This window comes from Lactuca virosa, chromosome 7 (genome assembly GCF_052849685.1).
Source record: "Lactuca virosa cultivar CGN04683 chromosome 7, Lactuca_virosa_CGN04683_v6, whole genome shotgun sequence".
Taxonomy (NCBI): Eukaryota; Viridiplantae; Streptophyta; class Magnoliopsida; order Asterales; family Asteraceae; genus Lactuca; species Lactuca virosa.
In genome coordinates, this window is record NC_136432.1 from 32,948,547 (window position 1) to 32,956,741 (window position 8,195).

The 8,195-nt window shown below is 33.2% G+C and overlaps 1 long non-coding RNA gene across 5 annotated transcripts; it reads left to right on the plus strand.

The window, feature by feature from the left end:
- Nucleotides 1–1,922: 1,922 nt before the first annotated feature.
- LOC145123471 (uncharacterized) lies at nucleotides 1,923–4,007 on the plus strand. Of its 5 annotated transcripts, none has more exons than XR_013715152.1 (4): nucleotides 1,923–2,177; nucleotides 2,570–2,683; nucleotides 3,036–3,428; nucleotides 3,770–4,007. It is a non-coding gene; the product is annotated as an uncharacterized LOC145123471 (long non-coding RNA). The 5 variants fall into 5 exon arrangements; XR_013715151.1 differs by having other exon boundaries at nucleotides 1,923–2,152; XR_013715153.1 differs by having other exon boundaries at nucleotides 1,923–2,117.
- The last annotated feature ends 4,188 nt before the right edge of the window (nucleotides 4,008–8,195 follow it).

Below are 8,195 nucleotides of genomic sequence, written 5' to 3' on the forward strand. Positions count from 1 at the left end.
AACCCAAAAATCCAACATCACCGTCATCAAGGGCATTGTCAACTACGTTTTGACAAACATGAAACACCCTCGATAAGGTAGCTTACAGATAACCTTAAAATCATTTGAATTTAAACCAAAAAAAAATCAAAGATTTAAATGCGGAAAATATACGGTCTTAAATACAAACAGTTTTAAAATGCTTAATAGAATGAGCAATGGTCAATTAACATCACAACAAAGTCAAGTGAAACCACACAAACTGTGGCCTTCTCAAAATATTTGCTAACTTATACTCAAGCTTTCTAAAGTCTCTAAGTGAAACCACACATATCGTGGTCTTCTCAAAGAACGATACTTATGCGATAAACCTATCCTAAAGTGGCTAATATATACTAATCTTTTGTAATTTTATTTTATAACTATGTGATTCACGAGCCTTTATCTTAAGTTATATGAAAGAACATGAAGATTAAGCAAAAATAAGTTTCATTTTGACTTCTTGTTTTCATAAAATCTAAGTTCAAAAAATATATAGTTATGCACTAAGTCTATCCCACAACAACGAGGGCGTGCCCAAAAATAAAGTTAAGGTGTGTAACAACTTTTTTCTACATAAGATATAAAAGACTCGATCTCGAGCTCGAGCTCAACTCGCTTTGAACCTTAACTTTAAAGCTCGAGTTTAGGTCGTAAGTAATTTACAATCTTGGACTTGCTCGCTTAAAAAGCAAACATAAACGAACTTAGCAAGTGTTCAAGTTGACCTGTTGACGAAACAAGCCCATCAAACTTGACTAAATTAATTAGGCAAGCCCACAAGACGTTTAACGAACACCGCCTTTATCAAAAAATAATATTCTAGAAAAATATTTGCAACTTATCCCCTTTAAGAGGTTAAAAACCAACTAAGTGTTTATGATTTTTTGTGATAAACGAATTTGTTTTACGGATGAATTTATATGCATAGGAGCATCAACATTTTGTCTTCCTAGTGATGTGGACTCCTAACTCCTCTTTATAAGTTCTCCCTTAATGTTTAACCAGGTGTAAAACCCGTGTATTACACGGATTGATTAAAAAAAACAAAATATTAAAATATAAACAATAACTATTTTTTTAAATACAATTTTGAAATAAGAAATGAAGAAACATATTAATTGCAATTTAGTGTAATATTTATTACATTTGATACTTAACATATATAAGTATAAGTATTATGTGACTTTTTTATTTTAAAAATTGAAAAAAACCATAAATTGACATGTGAATATTATTTATTTAAAAGTTATCACAAAATGACAAGTGTCAAAACTCATTAGAGATTGACATGTGACAAAATTATCTTCATTTATTATAGTAGATAATATATTGTTCATAATATGAATTTGAGAGAAGGATGATGATACTATTTGATGAATTATCTAAAAATAAAATTATGTAAAAAACATAAAAGAAGGTCACTAACATTACATTTTACATAAATTGAAATAACAAACTTGTCTTTTTTTTTTTTTTTTTTTTTGTTTTTTTTTTGCAAATTGCACAATAATTATGATACAATGAATGTATGGATTGTTTGCAATGAATTCATTTTGAATAACATATTTAATTATCCAAAGATGTAACTTGAGATGATTGATTTAAAATTCGTAATTGATAATCCGTAAAAAGAGGAAGAAAAGTCATGGCATTTTTGTTACAACTGTGTTCCAAACCAAACCAAATTTATGTTGTTGTTCATAGTACTTAAAATTGACAAGTTTTTTCCCGGAGATAAAAGAAGAATGTAACATTAGTTAAAAAAGGAAATAATATATATTAAATAAATAATTACAAAAATAAACAAAGTATATTGTTTCTAAAATACCCCATCTAACAAAAGTCAAACAGGAAAATGTCAAAATTACATGCCTGCTTTTTAAACCTAATTGACTAAATATCCTAAACCTAACCAACTCCCACAATTGACTCTTTCTTTCCTTCCCTTTTTTCTCCGATCGGCCTCAACTACACCTCTACAAGTCGAACCTTCAATCTGGTGTTACCCTCGCCTCCGGCTTCGTCTGATTCCGCTGCTTCTAGCACCGCTCTACGTCTGCCTCCGCCAAGTGTCTGCCTCCGCTGCTGATGTCTCAGTTTGTCGCCTTTTCTTACTCTAGCTTCTTCCTCGGTTAACTCTCACTCAGTTACACAATGTGATTCGATTTTTTCATTTCTTGCTAAGTAACATAGACCCAACTTACACTGAGATTTGGTTAAACGTTAAACGAAAATCAGGATTTAAGGTGTTTGGTGTTGGAACTTTAGTGTTCTTTCAGATTTTTAAGAATATGCTTTCTTTCATATATTTTTTATTATCAGATTCTAAGAATATGCTTTCTTTCATATCCTTAGAATTAAAATGAAATTGGAAAAATTGATACTTGGATTGAATGGTAGATTTGAGTACTAAATCAAAACAAAACAAAAGCAAATTTAGTTTTTTTAGACTAAAGATGTGTAATATCTTGAAAAATAAAAACTCGATTCAAAATTAAAAATCGAAAGAAGGTACCAACCTTATGTTCTTCCCATCCATTCCTTTTAGTTCTGGTGGCTACTGGAAGTTCTGTATTGGCGAGATGCGGTTGGAGGATGTTATGATGGAGCATAATGAAGGTTTAGGAGTAGCCATTAGCAGATAATATAGGATTACGCATAGGTATTTAAAATAATCTGTCCCTGTTTTTTTGGGTTTCATTCTATTTTTTTGCAAAATAAAAAGGAATGAGATATCCGACATTTAAAATTCTGATTTTCAGCAATTGTGGTAGATTATAGAATACTTTATAATTTAAATTCATGATATTCAACCCAAATTTAACTAAATAAGAAAATATTTGGAAGTATAATGCTAAAATGAGACTTTTTTTGAAGTAGAATGCTGAAATACAAAGAATTTCAAGGTACAATTATGAAAAAATGCATATCTATTGCTAAAATAGTAAACTGAAATAGCATTGTAGTTATGTGTTTGACAATTTTAGCAAGCTTTTAAAGTACCTTGTATGTAGGAATCTTAAAATTTCGAAGAAAAGTGAAAGGTGAAATTAGTGGTAGATGCAAATGGAGGAGCCAATGCAAGAAAGTGAACAGAGAAGAATGTAAAAATCGTTGAAGAGGTAAATAAATTATTGTATGTTGTTTAAATGGGAACTGTTCTTTATACATTCATTGTACAATATTTTTTAATGAAAAATTGAATAAAAACTATAATGATAACTATCATAAACATAAAAAAACGAATTATGAAAATACGAATCTGCTGTTGTTTCTTTGTCTTTGGTGGAAGAGGTGAAGAAAACGAAAACAGTGAGAAGAGCTGAAGAGGAAAACCATTGTGATGTGCAAACAGAATGGCAGGGGCAACATATTCTGCAACCGCAAGAAGCCTTTAACTTCAACAGGTACATAAATAATATATGAAGAATACGTGGGTTGAAATCTATTTCCTGCTTTTTTACAATTTACTCTATTCTAAAAGGAATAGAATGATGAAAAAATCTTGACAATCTTAATAATAAAAAAAAATGAATCTTAACAATAAAAAAAACGAAATAAATGGGAGAGGATATGGTAATGCCGAATTCAATATGAAAAATATGTATACTGTGGATAAATAGTTTTTTTTGTTATGATTGAATTATATAAATTCTAAAATCATGGCTGATTTATAGGGATTACAAAATCAAGTAGATACGTAATTGAATAAGGTTTAATGAGTTTCTGTTTTAAAAAAAACATGCAGGAAATAGGATTATAACAAACACCCATTTATTTTGGAATGAACGGAAGTTGCTGAGAAAATTGAATCGAAGGGCAATTTTGGGAATTCAGTTAGATGATAGGAGCGGGAAAATTCGATTTGGGGTGGCTTGGAGAATGCCACGTGGCAACAATCTACTTATTTATTAGATTAGTGGATGTAGTTCTAAAATTCAAATAAACAATTTTTTTGTTCAATATAGTTTTTTTTTGTTTATTAATATCGGTAATGTTTCTTTTTTATTTCTTTTTTTTTTGTTTGTGATGCTCGAAAGTTTTCTACTTTGAATTAGATTAAGGTTTATTTACTTTGTTGTTGTGTTGTACGTTTACTATATTCCTATTATGTGGTATAGTTGATGATGGTTCTTTTAGCTTACTTTACGTTGAATTCTAAAAATTTTATTGTTACATTTTTAAGCAAGAAGGTTGAGTTGCGGGTAGACTTGGCAATCCGTATCTGCAATGTTGTGTATATGTATCAGACACAAATTTACACAACATGAATTTGTTGAACACGAACACGACACCAATTGTAAAACGTGTATGGGGTACCAAACACGAACACGACACGTAACAAATTTATGTGACACGTGATACGACATGAATAGACACGTTTTTCTAACCAGGTTGCATGAAAAAACACGAATAACCATGTTTTTAATACCGTTTTTTAAGGTAGGATAACATGCAAATAATCTTATTCCAAAGTACAAAGTACAAACTCCCAATTACAATCTCTAATATTTTATAAATGTCAACTTTAACCCCTAAATCTATATGCGTATATGTGTTTATAGTCACGTGTCGATTCAAATTTGTGTTGTGTCTTATACATGTCTAAACGTGTAAATTCGTGTTTGACATATGTAAGACATGAAACACGAATTTAAAATACGTGTCGACACGAATAAACACGAAACAAGGATTTCTAAAACGCATACAAGAAAAGCTCATGTTGTGTATCAAATTGCCAGGTCTAGTTGTGGGAGTTAAAGAACAAAGTAATGATGGTTTTAGTTTGTGTAAGATAAAGAAGTTCGCAGGATTCAATTATGTTCCACCGGATCATTTGCTTAGTTTTCAATATTCATCCACTTGCACCAAGAGGTGAAAGATATTTGATATATTTTCTAATATCGTAAGTCTATATAAGTGTGGTTTGGTTTTCATTGAATTGTGAATCTCTATGTCAAAGAATATTTTTTCAAGTAGAAGTATTGGATACATAGTTCTTATTAGAAGCAAGGGGAAGATATCAACATGTTGGCACTTGATAGCCATCCAAAGCCAACTAAAGTTATTTATAAGCTACATGATGGGCTGAAGTTGAAGGAATGCTAGTCTTGGCTTGGCTGAGCGATCGAGGATATATATTTTGTTTGTTGAGGATTAAGGGTTGCACGATTTTTTATTTCAGATATTGTATCTATGTATAAAAAAAATATACACTGTTTGGCAAATGTTGAGGGGTATCTCGGGAAAACCTCTGTTTACTAGCTAGGTGGCATCTGCTAGTGTATAGGAAATTTTGCTAAAGCTAACTTTTTTATAAAGAAACCAAGGGAGGATGCCAACTCCCATGAGGGAAAGAAGTTTCAGCCATTGTAACCAAGCCTGTAAAGAACTGCCGGTTCTAGAAGGAAATGATGTGACCACAGTTCCTAAAGTTTGAGTTTTGAGTTTCATAAAATGATTCTTCAGGATGATTATGTTTGTTTTTATAATTTTGACTTTAGATGTGCCAAAATCTTGAGTGGACTACTCGAATATGAACATGGTGTTTCTTTTTCTTCCCGGATATTGCATTCTTGTTGCTTGATAAAATGTCAATGATAACTTTTTTTTTCTTAGCAACATATATGTATAGCCATAGCATTTCCAATCTTTAGTTAATAAATTAACAAAGTCTGTCAAATTAATAAAATTCACAAATAACAAAGGTTTTTACAAAAAGAAGACAATCATATCCACAAGGAAAAGAAGTAAACAACAAATTTTAATGATCAAATGTTGGAGCATAACAAAAATCAATATACACACCATACATATTAAAATTCATATTAATTGTAGATAATACTTTCATTCTTACTACACACATTCATGGATGTTAAATCTACATACTAAATTGCGTACATTTACTGAACAATATAACTGGTGGGATATTAGCTGAATCAAATATAACAACATTCAGATTAATAGTTAGAGAATCTTGGATGTATATGACTATGGATTTGAATGTTCTACATACAATACTTTTACAGCTTTTATTGAATAAGAATGGATTGGTAAACCAAAAACTGTTAGTTACCATTTACTAATCAGAATGAGATGAACGATGATGCCCCATAAAAATTGCAATAAGATCCATTTCCAGATACTCATGAAAAGGAAACCTTTTGAAGCCAAAATTACATATTTAAACATTGCCATCCTTTTATAGAAATGATGATAAAGGTTTGGATCCACAAGGTTCCTCTATTTTGTCAATTTTGAAATTTGAAGGGTACAATTATATGAAATGATTAATAATCAAGATTTTCCCTTAAACTATGTGAGGTTAACATTTTTCTCACTATTATTGGCTTTAACAATCTTGTATGAGTGTTCGGATAAACGCATAAACCTTACTTTCAAGTAGAAACACAAACACTTCCATTTGTTCGATGATTTATTATTAAATTTGAATTTCCGTATTAGGGATTTTTTATGCAGTATAGTTTAGTGATTTGTGATTACATTAGAATTTCTACGTGTTTAGTAATTTCTAATACATTTGAGTTTATACAGGTTTGTAATAGCCGATCATATCTTAGGAAGATATTTGCAGTTTGAGCTGGGGAAGGACCGACACTCAAAATGGATCGAAATTGTTGATATAGGTAGCGAGGTAAGCCTTTGCGAAGATGTCCGCATATTGCATAGAGGCAGGAATGTGAAGAACTCGAACAAGACCAAGACGAAAGTGGATATCAATTTTCACATGTTTGGTGCGCTGGTGCTGAACTGGGTTTTGTGACAGATAAACTGCAGATACATTGTCACAGTAAACAATCGTTGCTTTGCTTAGTGGAACATGAAGCTAAAGTAAGAGATTACGTAGCCAGGTAGTCTCAGAAACAGCATTAGCAACACCACGGTATTCGGCCTCTGCACTCGAGCGTGAAATCGTTGGTTGGCGCTTCGAGGACCAAGACACAAGGTTGTTGCCAATAAAAACACAATAGCCAGAAGTGGATCGTCGCGAGTCAGGACAACCGCCCCACTCAGCATCAGAGTAGGCAGTAAGTGTGTGAGAGGAAGATGCAACCAGTTGAAGACCATAGTCAATGGTACCTTGTAGATACCGAAAAATCTTCTTCATGAATTGAAAATGGGGCTCGCGCGGAGCATGCCTGAATAAACAAACTTGTTGAACAGCATAGGCAATGTCGGGGCGAGTAAAAGTCAGGTATTGGAGAGCGTCGACAAGAGTACAATAGAGAGTGCCATCAGCGAGTAGTGCACCATCAGTGGCACTGAGTTTGGTGGACGTATCCACTGGTGTAGCGCACGGCTTACATGAGGCCATATTAGCTCGTTGAAGGATGTCACGAGTGTAAGAAGCCTGCGACAAAAATAACCCATGCTTATCACGAGTAGCCGTGATACCCAAAAAATGGTGAAGCGCCCCGAGATCAGTCATAACAAATTCCTGAGACAAAGAAGTGATAATGCTACGGAGAACGTCAGGGTCAGAAGTTGTCAAGATTATGTCATCGACGTACAATAATAAATAAGCACGATGACAACCGTGCTGATAAACAAATAACGAAGAATCACAAATGATACTCTTGAAACCCCAAGAAGTAACGAACGAGGCAAAGCGAGTGTACCAAGCACGCGAAGCCTGTTTAAGTCCATACAAAGATTTCCGGAGACGGCAGACCTGAAATGGAAACCGACTATCAACGAATCCAGGGGTTTGGTGCATAAAAACCATCTCGTGGAGATCGCCATGGAGAAATACGTTCTTGATGTCTAACTGATGTATCGGCCAACCTTGTGAGACTGCGAGACTGAGAACTATGTGTATAGTAGCTGGCTTCACGACAGGAGTGAATGTTTCTAAACAGTCAACACCTACTATTTGTGATTTCCCATTGACAACCAGTCGTGCTTTATAGCGGTCAAGTGTTCCATCAGCTTTAAGTTTGTGACGAAACAGCCACATACATCGAATAACATGGATGTTGGTTGGTTGGGGAACAAGTTCCCATGTTTTGTTTACCTGTAAAGCTCGAAATTCATCTTCCATGGCTCGTAGCCAATTAGGGTCAGACATGGCGGCAGAGATGGATGTAGGAATTGGAGAGATAGGTGGAGTAGAAGAGGTATGGAGGTTTAGACGGGTAACAGGTTTGGTTACT